Below are 11,545 nucleotides of genomic sequence, written 5' to 3'. Positions count from 1 at the left end.
TTGTAGCTAAATAAGTAAATAATGGTATATCTCTGATTAAACCATCAACATGTACCAACTTTTTAATTATCGTTTACCCCTTGGAGCAAAAATCCACCAAAAACCTATTTAACAAACACCCAATAGGACGAGGTGGCCGAGTGGTTAAGGCGATGGACTGCTAATCCATTGTGCTCTGCACGCGTGGGTTCGAATCCCATCCTCGTCGGTGGAAGTGATTTTAATGTAGTTGTAGCTAAATAGTAAATAATGGTATATCTCTGATTAAACCATCAACATGTACCAAATTTTTATATTATCGTTTACCCCTTGGAGCAAAAATCCACCAAAAACCTATTTAACAAACACCCAATAGGACGAGGTGGCCGAGTGGTTAAGGCGATGGACTGCTAATCCATTGTGCTCTGCACGCGTGGGTTCGAATCCCATCCTCGTCGGTGGAAGTGATTTTAATGTAGTTGTAGCTAAATAAGTAAATAATGGTATATCTCTGATTAAACCATCAACATGTACCAAATTTTTATATTATCGTTTACCCCTTGGAGCAAAAATCCACCAAAAACCTATTTAACAAACACCCAATAGGACGAGGTGGCCGAGTGGTTAAGGCGATGGACTGCTAATCCATTGTGCTCTGCACGCGTGGGTTCGAATCCCATCCTCGTCGGTGGAAGTGATTTTAATGTAGTTGTAGCTAAATTAGTAAATAATGGTATATCTCTGATTAAACCATCAACATGTACCAAATTTTTATATTATCGTTTACCCCTTGGAGCAAAAATCCACCAAAAACCTATTTAACAAACACCCAATAGGACGAGGTGGCCGAGTGGTTAAGGCGATGGACTGCTAATCCATTGTGCTCTGCACGCGTGGGTTCGAATCCCATCCTCGTCGGTGGAAGTGATTTTAATGTAGTTGTAGCTAAATTATATAGTAAATAATGGTATATCTCTGATTAAACCATCAACATGTACCAAATTTTTATATTATCGTTTACCCCTTGGAGCAAAAATCCACCAAAAACCTATTTAACAAACACCCAATAGGGACGAGGTGGCCGAGTGGTTAAGGCGATGGACTGCTAATCCATTGTGCTCTGCACGCGTGGGTTCGAATCCCATCCTCGTCGGTGGAAGTGATTTTAATGTAGTTGTAGCTAAATTAAGTAAATAATGGTATATCTCTGATTAAACCATCAACATGTACCAAATTTTTATATTATCGTTTACCCCTTGGAGCAAAAATCCACCAAAAACCTATTTAACAAACACCCAATAGGACGAGGTGGCCGAGTGGTTAAGGCGATGGACTGCTAATCCATTGTGCTCTGCACGCGTGGGTTCGAATCCCATCCTCGTCGGTGGAAGTGATTTTAATGTAGTTGTAGCTAAATTAAAAAGTAAATAATGGTATATCTCTGATTAAACCATCAACATGTACCAACTTTTTAATTATCGTTTACCCCTTGGAGCAAAAATCCACCAAAAACCTATTTAACAAACACCCAATAGGACGAGGTGGCCGAGTGGTTAAGGCGATGGACTGCTAATCCATTGTGCTCTGCACGCGTGGGTTCGAATCCCATCCTCGTCGGTGGAAGTGATTTTAATGTAGTTGTAGCTAAATAGTAAATAATGGTATATCTCTGATTAAACCATCAACATGTACCAAATTTTTATATTATCGTTTACCCCTTGGAGCAAAAATCCACCAAAAACCTATTTAACAAACACCCAATAGGACGAGGTGGCCGAGTGGTTAAGGCGATGGACTGCTAATCCATTGTGCTCTGCACGCGTGGGTTCGAATCCCATCCTCGTCGGTGGAAGTGATTTTAATGTAGTTGTAGCTAAATATAGTAAATAATGGTATATCTCTGATTAAACCATCAACATGTACCAAATTTTTATATTATCGTTTACCCCTTGGAGCAAAAATTCACCAAAAACCTATTTAACAAACACCCAATGTGACGAGGTGGCCGAGTGGTTAAGGCGATGGACTGCTAATCCATTGTGCTCTGCATGCGTGGGTTTGAATCCCATCCTCGTCGGTGGAAGTGATTTTAATGTAGTTGTAGCTAAATAGTAAATAATGGTATATCTCTGATTAAACCATCAACATGTACCAAATTTTTAATTATCGTTTACCCCTTGGAGCAAAAATCCACCAAAAACCTATTTAACAAACACCCAATAGGACGAGGTGGCCGAGTGGTTAAGGCGATGGACTGCTAATCCATTGTGCTCTGCACGCGTGGGTTTCGAATCCCATCCTCGTCGGTGGAAGTGATTTTAATGTAGTTGTAGCTAAATAGTAAATAATGGTATATCTCTGATTAAACCATCAACATGTACCAAATTTTTAATTATCGTTTACCCCTTGGAGCAAAAATCCACCAAAAACCTATTTAACAAACACCCAATAGGACGAGGTGGCCGAGTGGTTAAGGCGATGGACTGCTAATCCATTGTGCTCTGCACGCGTGGGTTCGAATCCCATCCTCGTCGGTGGAAGTGATTTTAATGTAGTTGTAGCTAAATTTTAGTAAATAATGGTATATCTCTGATTAAACCATCAACATGTACCAACTTTTTAATTATCATTTACCCCTTGGAGCAAAAATCCACCAAAAACCTATTTAACAAACACCCAATAGGACGAGCTGGCCGAGTGGTGAAGGCGATGGACTGCTAATCCATTGTGCTCTGCACGCGTGGGTTAGAATCCCATCCTCGTCGGTGGAAGTGATTTTAATGTAGTTATAGCTAAATAGTAAAAAATGGTATATCTCTGATTAAACCATCAACATGTACCAACTTTTTAATTATCGTTTACCCCTTGGAGCAAAAATCCACCAAAAACCTATTTAACAAACACCCAATAGGACGAGGTGGCCGAGTGGTTAAGGCGATGGACTGCTAATCCATTGTGCTCTGCACGCGTGGGTTCGAATCCCATCCTCGTCGGTGGAAGTGATTTTAATGTAGTTGTAGCTAAATAGTAAATAATGGTATATCTCTGATTAAACCATCAACATGTACCAAATTTTTATATTATCGTTTACCCCTTGGAGCAAAAATCCACCAAAAACCTATTTAACAAACACCCAATAGGACGAGGTGGCCGAGTGGTTAAGGCGATGGACTGCTAATCCATTGTGCTCTGCACGCGTGGGTTTGAATCCCATCCTCGTCGGTGGAAGTGATTTTAATGTAGTTGTAGCTAAATTACTAAATAGTAAATAATGGTATATCTCTGATTAAACCATCAACATGTACCAAATTTTTAATTATCGTTTACCCCTTGGAGCAAAAATCCACCAAAAACCTATTTAACAAACACCCAATAGGACGAGGTGGCCGAGTGGTTAAGGCGATGGACTGCTAATCCATTGTGCTCTGCACGCGTGGGTTCGAATCCCATCCTCGTCGGTGGAAGTGATTTTAATGTAGTTGTAGCTAAATTATAGTAAATAATGGTATATCTCTGATTAAACCATCAACATGTACCAAATTTTTATATTATCGTTTACCCCTTGGAGCAAAAATCCACCAAAAACCTATTTAACAAACACCCAATAGGACGAGGTGGCCGAGTGGTTAAGGCGATGGACTGCTAATCCATTGTGCTCTGCATGCGTGGGTTCGAATCCCATCCTCGTCGGTGGAAGTGATTTTAATGTAGTTATAGCTAAATAGTAAATAATGGTATATCTCTGATTAAACCATCAACATGTACCAACTTTTTAATTATCGTTTACCCCTTGGAGCAAAAATCCACCAAAAACCTATTTAACAAACACCCAATAGGACGAGGTGGCCGAGTGGTTAAGGCGATGGACTGCTAATCCATTGTGCTCTGCACGCGTGGGTTCGAATCCCATCCTCGTCGGTGGAAGTGATTTTAATGTAGTTGTAGCTAAATTACTAAATAGTAAATAATGGTATATCTCTGATTAAACCATCAACATGTACCAAATTTTTATATTATCGTTTACCCCTTGGAGCAAAAATCCACCAAAAACCTATTTAACAAACACCCAATAGGATGAGGTGGCCGAGTGGTTAAGGCGATGGACTGCTAATCCATTGTGCTCTGCACGTGTGGGTTCGAATCCCATCCTCGTCGGTGGAAGTGATTTTAATGTAGTTGTAAATAATGGTATATCTCTGATTAAACCATCAACATGTACCAAATTTTATATTATCGTTTACCCCTTGGAGCAAAAATCCACCAAAAACCTATTTAACAAACACCCAATAGGACGAGGTGGCCGAGTGGTTAAGGTGATGCACGCGTGGTTTCGAATCCCATCCTCGTCGGTGGAAGTGATTTTAATGTAGTTGTAGCTAAATAGTAAATTATGGTATATCTCTGATTAAACCATCAACATGTACCGAATTTTATATTATCGTTTACCCCTTGGAGCAAAAATCCACCAAAAACCTATTTAACAAACACCCAATAGGACGAGGTGGCCGAGTGGTTAAGGCGATGGACTGCTAATCCATTGTGCTCTGCACGCGTGGGTTCGAATCCCATCCTCGTCGGTGGAAGTGATTTTAATGTAGTTGTAGCTAAATAAGTAAATAATGGTATATCTCTGATTAAACCATCAACATGTACCAAATTTTTATATTATCGTTTACCCCTTGGAGCAAAAATCCACCAAAAACCTATTTAACAAACACCCAATAGGACGAGGTGGCCGAGTGGTTAAGGCGATGGACTGCTAATCCATTGTGCTCTGCATGCGTGGGTTCGAATCCCATCCTCGTCGGTGGAAGTGATTTTAATGTAGTTGTAGCTAAATTCTATAGTAAATAATGGTATATCTCTGATTAAACCATCAACATGTACCAAATTTTTATATTATCGTTTACCCCTTGGAGCAAAAATCCACCAAAAACCTATTTAACAAACACCCAATAGGACGAGGTGGCCGAGTGGTTAAGGCGATGGACTGCTAATCCATTGTGCTCTGCATGCGTGGGTTCGAATCCCATCCTCGTCGGTGGAAGTGATTTTAATGTAGTTGTAGCTAAATAGTAAATAATGGTATATCTCTGATTAAACCATCAACATGTACCAAATTTTTATATTATCGTTTACCCCTTGGAGCAAAAATCCACCAAAAACCTATTTAACAAACACCCAATAGGACGAGGTGGCCGAGTGGTTAAGGCGATGGACTGCTAATCCATTGTGCTCTGCACGCGTGGGTTCGAATCCCATCCTCGTCGGTGGAAGTGATTTTAATGTAGTTATAGCTAAATAGTAAATAATGGTATATCTCTGATTAAACCATCAACATGTACCAACTTTTTAATTATCGTTTACCCCTTGGAGCAAAAATCCACCAAAAACCTATTTAACAAACACTCAATAGGACGAGGTGGCCGAGTGGTTAAGGCGATGGACTGCTAATCCATTGTGCTCTGCACGCGTGGGTTTGAATCCCATCCTCGTCGGTGGAATTGATTTTAATGTAGTTGTAGCTAAATAGTAAATAATGGTATATCTCTGATTAAACCATCAACATGTACCAATTTTTATATTATCGTTTACCCCTTGGAGCAAAAATCCACCAAAAACCTATTTAACAAACACCCAATAGGACGAGGTGGCCGAGTGGTTAAGGCGATGGACTGCTAATCCATTGTGCTCTGCACGCGTGGGTTCGAATCCCATCCTCGTCGGTGGAAGTGATTTTAATGTAGTTGTAGCTAAATTTAGTAAATAATGGTATATCTCTGATTAAACCATCAACATGTACCAAATTTTTATATTATCGTTTACCCCTTGGAGCAAAAATCCACCAAAAACCTATTTAACAAACACCCAATAGGACGAGGTGGCCGAGTGGTTAAGGCGATGGACTGCTAATCCATTGTGCTCTGCACGCGTGGGTTCGAATCCCATCCTCGTCGGTGGAAGTGATTTTAATGTAGTTGTAGCTAAATTAGTAAATAATGGTATATCTCTGATTAAACCATCAACATGTACCAAATTTTATATTATCGTTTACCCCTTGGAGCAAAAATCCACCAAAAACCTATTTAACAAACACCCAATAGGACGAGGTGGCCGAGTGGTTAAGGCGATGGACTGCTAATCCATTGTGCTCTGCACGCGTGGGTTTGAATCCCATCCTCGTCGGTGGAAGTGATTTTAATGTAGTTGTAGCTAAATAGTAAATAATGGTATATCTCTGATTAAACCATCAACATGTACCAATTTTTATATTATCGTTTACCCCTTGGAGCAAAAATCCACCAAAAACCTATTTAACAAACACCCAATAGGAAGAGGTGGCCGAGTGGTTAAGGCGATGGACTGCTAATCCATTGTGCTCTGCACGCGTGGGTTTCGAATCCCATCCTCGTCGGTGGAAGTGATTTTAATGTAGTTGTAGCTAAATTTAGTAAATAATGGTATATCTCTGATTAAACCATCAACATGTACCAAATTTTTATATTATCGTTTACCCCTTGGAGCAAAAATCCACCAAAAACCTATTTAACAAACACCCAATAGGACGAGGTGGCCGAGTGGTTAAGGCGATGGACTGCTAATCCATTGTGCTCTGCATGCGTGGGTTCGAATCCCATCCTCGTCGGTGGAAGTGATTTTAATGTAGTTGTAGCTAAATAGTAAATAATGGTATATCTCTGATTAAACCATCAACATGTACCAAATTTTTATATTATCGTTTACCCCTTGGAGCAAAAATCCACCAAAAACCTATTTAACAAACACCCAATAGGACGAGGTGGCCGAGTGGTTAAGGCGATGGACTGCTAATCCATTGTGCTCTGCACGCGTGGGTTCGAATCCCATCCTCGTCGGTGGAAGTGATTTTAATGTAGTTGTAGCTAAATTGTAAATAATGGTATATCTCTGATTAAACCATCAACATGTACCAAATTTTATATTATCGTTTACCCCTTGGAGCAAAAATCCACCAAAAACCTATTTAACAAACACCCAATAGGACGAGGTGGCCGAGTGGTTAAGGCGATGGACTGCTAATCCATTGTGCTCTGCACGCGTGGGTTCGAATCCCATCCTCGTCGGTGGAAGTGATTTTAATGTAGTTGTAGCTAAATTACTAAATAGTAAATAATGGTATATCTCTGATTAAACCATCAACATGTACCAAATTTTTATATTATCATTTACCCCTTGGAGCAAAAATCCACCAAAAACCTATTTAACAAACACCCAATAGGACGAGGTGGCCGAGTGGTTAAGGCGATGGACTGCTAATCCATTGTGCTCTGCACGCGTGGGTTCGAATCCCATCCTCGTCGGTGGAAGTGATTTTAATGTAGTTGTAGCTAAATAGTAAATAATGGTATATCTCTGATTAAACCATCAACATGTACCAAATTTTTAATTATCGTTTACCCCTTGGAGCAAAAATCCACCAAAAACCTATTTAACAAACACTCAATAGGACGAGGTGGCCGAGTGGTTAAGGCGATGGACTGCTAATCCATTGTGCTCTGCACGCGTGGGTTCGAATCCCATCCTCGTCGGTGGAAGTGATTTTAATGTAGTTGTAGCTAAATTTAGTAAATAATGGTATATCTCTGATTAAACCATCAACATGTACCAAATTTTTATATTATCGTTTACCCCTTGGAGCAAAAATCCACCAAAAACCTATTTAACAAACACCCAATAGGACGAGGTGGCCGAGTGGTTAAGGCGATGGACTGCTAATCCATTGTGCTCTGCATGCGTGGGTTCGAATCCCATCCTCGTCGGTGGAAGTGATTTTAATGTAGTTGTAGCTAAATAGTAAATAATGGTATATCTCTGATTAAACCATCAACATGTACCAAATTTTTATATTATCGTTTACCCCTTGGAGCAAAAATCCACCAAAAACCTATTTAACAAACACCCAATAGGACGAGGTGGCCGAGTGGTTAAGGCGATGGACTGCTAATCCATTGTGCTCTGCACGCGTGGGTTCGAATCCCATCCTCGTCGGGTGGAAGTGATTTTAATGTAGTTGTAGCTAAATTACTAATAGTAAATAATGGTATATCTCTGATTAAACCATCAACATGTACCAAATTTTTATATTATCGTTTACCCCTTGGAGCAAAAATCCACCAAAAACCTATTTAACAAACACCCAATAGGACGAGGTGGCCGAGTGGTTAAGGCGATGGACTGCTAATCCATTGTGCTCTGCACGCGTGGGTTTCGAATCCCATCCTCGTCGGTGGAAGTGATTTTAATGTAGTTGTAGCTAAATTATATAGTAAATAATGGTATATCTCTGATTAAACCATCAACATGTACCAAATTTTTAATTATCGTTTACCCCTTGGAGCAAAAATCCACCAAAAACCTATTTAACAAACACCCAATAGGACGAGGTGGCCGAGTGGTTAAGGCGATGGACTGCTAATCCATTGTGCTCTGCATGCGTGGGTTCGAATCCCATCCTCGTCGGTGGAAGTGATTTTAATGTAGTTGTAGCTAAATAGTAAATAATGGTATATCTCTGATTAAACCATCAACATGTACCAAATTTTTATATTATCGTTTACCCCTTGGAGCAAAAATCCACCAAAAACCTATTTAACAAACACCCAATAGGACGAGGTGGCCGAGTGGTTAAGGCGATGGACTGCTAATCCATTGTGCTCTGCATGCGTGGGTTCGAATCCCATCCTCGTCGGTGGAAGTGATTTTAATGTAGTTGTAGCTAAATAGTAAATAATGGTATATCTCTGATTAAACCATCAACATGTACCAAATTTTTAATTATCGTTTACCCCTTGGAGCAAAAATCCACCAAAAACCTATTTAACAAACACCCAATAGGACGAGGTGGCCGAGTGGTTAAGGCGATGGACTGCTAATCCATTGTGCTCTGCACGCGTGGGTTCGAATCCCATCCTCGTCGGTGGAAGTGATTTTAATGTAGTTGTAGCTAAATTATTAGTAAATAATGGTATATCTCTGATTAAACCATCAACATGTACCAAATTTTATATTATCGTTTACCCCTTGGAGCAAAAATCCACCAAAAACCTATTTAACAAACACCCAATAGGTCGAGGTGGCCGAGTGGTTAAGGCGATGGACTGCTAATCCATTGTGCTCTGCACGCGTGGGTTCGAATCCCATCCTCGTCGGTGGAAGTGATTTTAATGTAGTTGTAGCTAAATTTAGTAAATAATGGTATATCTCTGATTAAACCATCAACATGTACCAAGTTTTTATATTATCGTTTACCCCTTGGAGCAAAAATCCACCAAAAACCTATTTAACAAACACCCAATAGGACGAGGTGGCCGAGTGGTTAAGGCGATGGACTGCTAATCCATTGTGCTCTGCATGCGTGGGTTCGAATCCCATCCTCGTCGGTGGAAGTGATTTTAATGTAGTTGTAGCTAAATAAGTAAATAATGGTATATCTCTGATTAAACCATCAACATGTACCAAATTTTTATATTATCGTTTACCCCTTGGAGCAAAAATCCACCAAAAACCTATTTAACAAACACCCAATAGGACGAGGTGGCCGAGTGGTTAAGGCGATGGACTGCTAATCCATTGTGCTCTGCACGCGTGGGTTCGAATCCCATCCTCGTCGGTGGAAGTGATTTTAATGTAGTTGTAGCTAAATTATAAAAGTAAATAATGGTATATCTCTGATTAAACCATCTACATGTACCAAATTTTTATATTATCGTTTACCCCTTGGAGCAAAAATCCACCAAAAACCTATTTAACAAACACCCAATAGGACGAGGTGGCCGAGTGGTTAAGGCGATGGACTGCTAATCCATTGTGCTCTGCACGTGTGGGTTTGAATCCCATCCTCGTCGGTGGAAGTGATTTTAATGTAGTTGTAGCTAAATAGTAAATAATGGTATATCTCTGATTAAACCATCAACATGTACCAAATTTTTATATTATCGTTTACCCCTTGGAGCAAAAATCCACCAAAAACCTATTTAACAAACACCCAATAGGAAGAGGTGGCCGAGTGGTTAAGGCGATGGACTGCTAATCCATTGTGCTCTGCACGCGTGGGTTCGAATCCCATCCTCGTCGGTGGAAGTGATTTTAATGTAGTTGTAGCTAAATTTAGTAAATAATGGTATATCTCTGATTAAACCATCAACATGTACCAAGTTTTTATATTATCGTTTACCCCTTGGAGCAAAAATCCACCAAAAACCTATTTAACAAACACCCAATAGGACGAGGTGGCCGAGTGGTTAAGGCGATGGACTGCTAATCCATTGTGCTCTGCACGCGTGGGTTCGAATCCCATCCTCGTCGGTGGAAGTGATTTTAATGTAGTTGTAGCTAAATAAGTAAATAATGGTATATCTCTGATTAAACCATCAACATGTACCAAATTTTTATATTATCGTTTACCCCTTGGAGCAAAAATCCACCAAAAACCTATTTAACAAACACCCAATAGGACGAGGTGGCCGAGTGGTTAAGGCGATGGACTGCTAATCCATTGTGCTCTGCACGCGTGGGTTCGAATCCCATCCTCGTCGGTGGAAGTGATTTTAATGTAGTTGTAGCTAAATTTTAGTAAATAATGGTATATCTCTGATTAAACCATCAACATGTACCAAATTTTATATTATCGTTTACCCCTTGGAGCAAAAATCCACCAAAAACCTATTTAACAAACACCCAATAGGACGAGGTGGCCGAGTGGTTAAGGCGATGGACTGCTAATCCATTGTGCTCTGCACGCGTGGGTTCGAATCCCATCCTCGTCGGTGGAAGTGATTTTAATGTAGTTGTAGCTAAATAGTAAATAATGGTATATCTCTGATTAAACCATCAACATGTACCAAATTTTATATTATCGTTTACCCCTTGGAGCAAAAATCCACCAAAAACCTATTTAACAAACACCCAATAGGACGAGGTGGCCGAGTGGTTAAGGCGATGGACTGCTAATCCATTGTGCTCTGCACGCGTGGGTTTGAATCCCATCCTCGTCGGGTGGAAGTGATTTTAATGTAGTTGTAGCTAAATTAGTAAATAATGGTATATCTCTGATTAAACCATCAACATGTACCAATTTTTATATTATCGTTTACCCCTTGGAGCAAAAATCCACCAAAAACCTATTTAACAAACACCCAATAGGACGAGGTGGCCGAGTGGTTAAGGCGATGGACTGCTAATCCATTGTGCTCTGCACGCGTGGGTTCGAATCCCATCCTCGTCGGTGGAAGTGATTTTAATGTAGTTGTAGCTAAATATAGTAAATAATGGTATATCTCTGATTAAACCATCAACATGTACCAAATTTTATATTATCGTTTACCCCTTGGAGCAAAAATCCACCAAAAACCTATTTAACAAACACCCAATAGGACGAGGTGGCCGAGTGGTTAAGGCGATGGACTGCTAATCCATTGTGCTCTGCACGCGTGGGTTCGAATCCCATCCTCGTCGGTGGAAGTGATTTTAATGTAGTTGTAGCTAAATTAGTAAATAATGGTATATCTCTGATTAAACCATCAACATG

The 11,545-nt window shown here is 40.2% G+C and overlaps 40 non-coding genes across 40 annotated transcripts; all 40 read left to right on the top strand.

Annotated features, from left to right (window-relative positions):
* The first annotated feature begins 126 nt into the window (after positions 1–126).
* trnas-gcu lies at positions 127–208 on the top strand. Its single transcript has one exon. It is a non-coding gene; the product is annotated as a tRNA-Ser (tRNA).
* A 147-nt stretch (positions 209–355) lies between these two features.
* On the top strand, positions 356–437 carry trnas-gcu. The gene has a single exon. It is a non-coding gene; the product is annotated as a tRNA-Ser (tRNA).
* Positions 438–585: 148 nt separating this feature from the next.
* Positions 586–667, top strand: trnas-gcu. The gene has a single exon. It is a non-coding gene; the product is annotated as a tRNA-Ser (tRNA).
* A 148-nt stretch (positions 668–815) lies between these two features.
* Positions 816–897, top strand: trnas-gcu. The gene has a single exon. It is a non-coding gene; the product is annotated as a tRNA-Ser (tRNA).
* A 153-nt stretch (positions 898–1,050) lies between these two features.
* Positions 1,051–1,132, top strand: trnas-gcu. Its single transcript has one exon. It is a non-coding gene; the product is annotated as a tRNA-Ser (tRNA).
* A 149-nt stretch (positions 1,133–1,281) lies between these two features.
* Positions 1,282–1,363, top strand: trnas-gcu. Its single transcript has one exon. It is a non-coding gene; the product is annotated as a tRNA-Ser (tRNA).
* Positions 1,364–1,514: 151 nt separating this feature from the next.
* Positions 1,515–1,596, top strand: trnas-gcu. The gene has a single exon. It is a non-coding gene; the product is annotated as a tRNA-Ser (tRNA).
* A 147-nt stretch (positions 1,597–1,743) lies between these two features.
* Positions 1,744–1,825, top strand: trnas-gcu. Its single transcript has one exon. It is a non-coding gene; the product is annotated as a tRNA-Ser (tRNA).
* A 606-nt stretch (positions 1,826–2,431) lies between these two features.
* Positions 2,432–2,513, top strand: trnas-gcu. The gene has a single exon. It is a non-coding gene; the product is annotated as a tRNA-Ser (tRNA).
* A 377-nt stretch (positions 2,514–2,890) lies between these two features.
* Positions 2,891–2,972, top strand: trnas-gcu. Its single transcript has one exon. It is a non-coding gene; the product is annotated as a tRNA-Ser (tRNA).
* A 147-nt stretch (positions 2,973–3,119) lies between these two features.
* trnas-gcu lies at positions 3,120–3,201 on the top strand. Its single transcript has one exon. It is a non-coding gene; the product is annotated as a tRNA-Ser (tRNA).
* A 154-nt stretch (positions 3,202–3,355) lies between these two features.
* Positions 3,356–3,437, top strand: trnas-gcu. The gene has a single exon. It is a non-coding gene; the product is annotated as a tRNA-Ser (tRNA).
* Positions 3,438–3,587: 150 nt separating this feature from the next.
* On the top strand, positions 3,588–3,669 carry trnas-gcu. The gene has a single exon. It is a non-coding gene; the product is annotated as a tRNA-Ser (tRNA).
* A 146-nt stretch (positions 3,670–3,815) lies between these two features.
* Positions 3,816–3,897, top strand: trnas-gcu. The gene has a single exon. It is a non-coding gene; the product is annotated as a tRNA-Ser (tRNA).
* A 577-nt stretch (positions 3,898–4,474) lies between these two features.
* Positions 4,475–4,556, top strand: trnas-gcu. Its single transcript has one exon. It is a non-coding gene; the product is annotated as a tRNA-Ser (tRNA).
* Positions 4,557–4,704: 148 nt separating this feature from the next.
* On the top strand, positions 4,705–4,786 carry trnas-gcu. The gene has a single exon. It is a non-coding gene; the product is annotated as a tRNA-Ser (tRNA).
* A 152-nt stretch (positions 4,787–4,938) lies between these two features.
* Positions 4,939–5,020, top strand: trnas-gcu. Its single transcript has one exon. It is a non-coding gene; the product is annotated as a tRNA-Ser (tRNA).
* A 147-nt stretch (positions 5,021–5,167) lies between these two features.
* On the top strand, positions 5,168–5,249 carry trnas-gcu. Its single transcript has one exon. It is a non-coding gene; the product is annotated as a tRNA-Ser (tRNA).
* A 146-nt stretch (positions 5,250–5,395) lies between these two features.
* On the top strand, positions 5,396–5,477 carry trnas-gcu. The gene has a single exon. It is a non-coding gene; the product is annotated as a tRNA-Ser (tRNA).
* Positions 5,478–5,623: 146 nt separating this feature from the next.
* Positions 5,624–5,705, top strand: trnas-gcu. The gene has a single exon. It is a non-coding gene; the product is annotated as a tRNA-Ser (tRNA).
* A 149-nt stretch (positions 5,706–5,854) lies between these two features.
* Positions 5,855–5,936, top strand: trnas-gcu. Its single transcript has one exon. It is a non-coding gene; the product is annotated as a tRNA-Ser (tRNA).
* Positions 5,937–6,083: 147 nt separating this feature from the next.
* trnas-gcu lies at positions 6,084–6,165 on the top strand. Its single transcript has one exon. It is a non-coding gene; the product is annotated as a tRNA-Ser (tRNA).
* Positions 6,166–6,543: 378 nt separating this feature from the next.
* Positions 6,544–6,625, top strand: trnas-gcu. Its single transcript has one exon. It is a non-coding gene; the product is annotated as a tRNA-Ser (tRNA).
* Positions 6,626–6,772: 147 nt separating this feature from the next.
* trnas-gcu lies at positions 6,773–6,854 on the top strand. Its single transcript has one exon. It is a non-coding gene; the product is annotated as a tRNA-Ser (tRNA).
* A 146-nt stretch (positions 6,855–7,000) lies between these two features.
* On the top strand, positions 7,001–7,082 carry trnas-gcu. Its single transcript has one exon. It is a non-coding gene; the product is annotated as a tRNA-Ser (tRNA).
* Positions 7,083–7,237: 155 nt separating this feature from the next.
* trnas-gcu lies at positions 7,238–7,319 on the top strand. Its single transcript has one exon. It is a non-coding gene; the product is annotated as a tRNA-Ser (tRNA).
* A 146-nt stretch (positions 7,320–7,465) lies between these two features.
* On the top strand, positions 7,466–7,547 carry trnas-gcu. Its single transcript has one exon. It is a non-coding gene; the product is annotated as a tRNA-Ser (tRNA).
* A 149-nt stretch (positions 7,548–7,696) lies between these two features.
* On the top strand, positions 7,697–7,778 carry trnas-gcu. Its single transcript has one exon. It is a non-coding gene; the product is annotated as a tRNA-Ser (tRNA).
* A 147-nt stretch (positions 7,779–7,925) lies between these two features.
* On the top strand, positions 7,926–8,007 carry trnas-gcu. The gene has a single exon. It is a non-coding gene; the product is annotated as a tRNA-Ser (tRNA).
* Positions 8,008–8,396: 389 nt separating this feature from the next.
* Positions 8,397–8,478, top strand: trnas-gcu. Its single transcript has one exon. It is a non-coding gene; the product is annotated as a tRNA-Ser (tRNA).
* Positions 8,479–8,625: 147 nt separating this feature from the next.
* trnas-gcu lies at positions 8,626–8,707 on the top strand. Its single transcript has one exon. It is a non-coding gene; the product is annotated as a tRNA-Ser (tRNA).
* A 146-nt stretch (positions 8,708–8,853) lies between these two features.
* On the top strand, positions 8,854–8,935 carry trnas-gcu. Its single transcript has one exon. It is a non-coding gene; the product is annotated as a tRNA-Ser (tRNA).
* Positions 8,936–9,316: 381 nt separating this feature from the next.
* Positions 9,317–9,398, top strand: trnas-gcu. The gene has a single exon. It is a non-coding gene; the product is annotated as a tRNA-Ser (tRNA).
* A 148-nt stretch (positions 9,399–9,546) lies between these two features.
* On the top strand, positions 9,547–9,628 carry trnas-gcu. The gene has a single exon. It is a non-coding gene; the product is annotated as a tRNA-Ser (tRNA).
* A 613-nt stretch (positions 9,629–10,241) lies between these two features.
* Positions 10,242–10,323, top strand: trnas-gcu. The gene has a single exon. It is a non-coding gene; the product is annotated as a tRNA-Ser (tRNA).
* Positions 10,324–10,471: 148 nt separating this feature from the next.
* trnas-gcu lies at positions 10,472–10,553 on the top strand. The gene has a single exon. It is a non-coding gene; the product is annotated as a tRNA-Ser (tRNA).
* A 149-nt stretch (positions 10,554–10,702) lies between these two features.
* On the top strand, positions 10,703–10,784 carry trnas-gcu. Its single transcript has one exon. It is a non-coding gene; the product is annotated as a tRNA-Ser (tRNA).
* A 146-nt stretch (positions 10,785–10,930) lies between these two features.
* Positions 10,931–11,012, top strand: trnas-gcu. The gene has a single exon. It is a non-coding gene; the product is annotated as a tRNA-Ser (tRNA).
* Positions 11,013–11,160: 148 nt separating this feature from the next.
* On the top strand, positions 11,161–11,242 carry trnas-gcu. The gene has a single exon. It is a non-coding gene; the product is annotated as a tRNA-Ser (tRNA).
* Positions 11,243–11,390: 148 nt separating this feature from the next.
* On the top strand, positions 11,391–11,472 carry trnas-gcu. The gene has a single exon. It is a non-coding gene; the product is annotated as a tRNA-Ser (tRNA).
* The last annotated feature ends 73 nt before the right edge of the window (positions 11,473–11,545 follow it).

This window comes from Coregonus clupeaformis, unplaced genomic scaffold (assembly GCF_020615455.1).
Source record: "Coregonus clupeaformis isolate EN_2021a unplaced genomic scaffold, ASM2061545v1 scaf2028, whole genome shotgun sequence".
NCBI lineage: Eukaryota > Metazoa > Chordata > Actinopteri > Salmoniformes > Salmonidae > Coregonus > Coregonus clupeaformis.
This window is presented reverse-complemented; position numbering and strand designations above follow the sequence as displayed.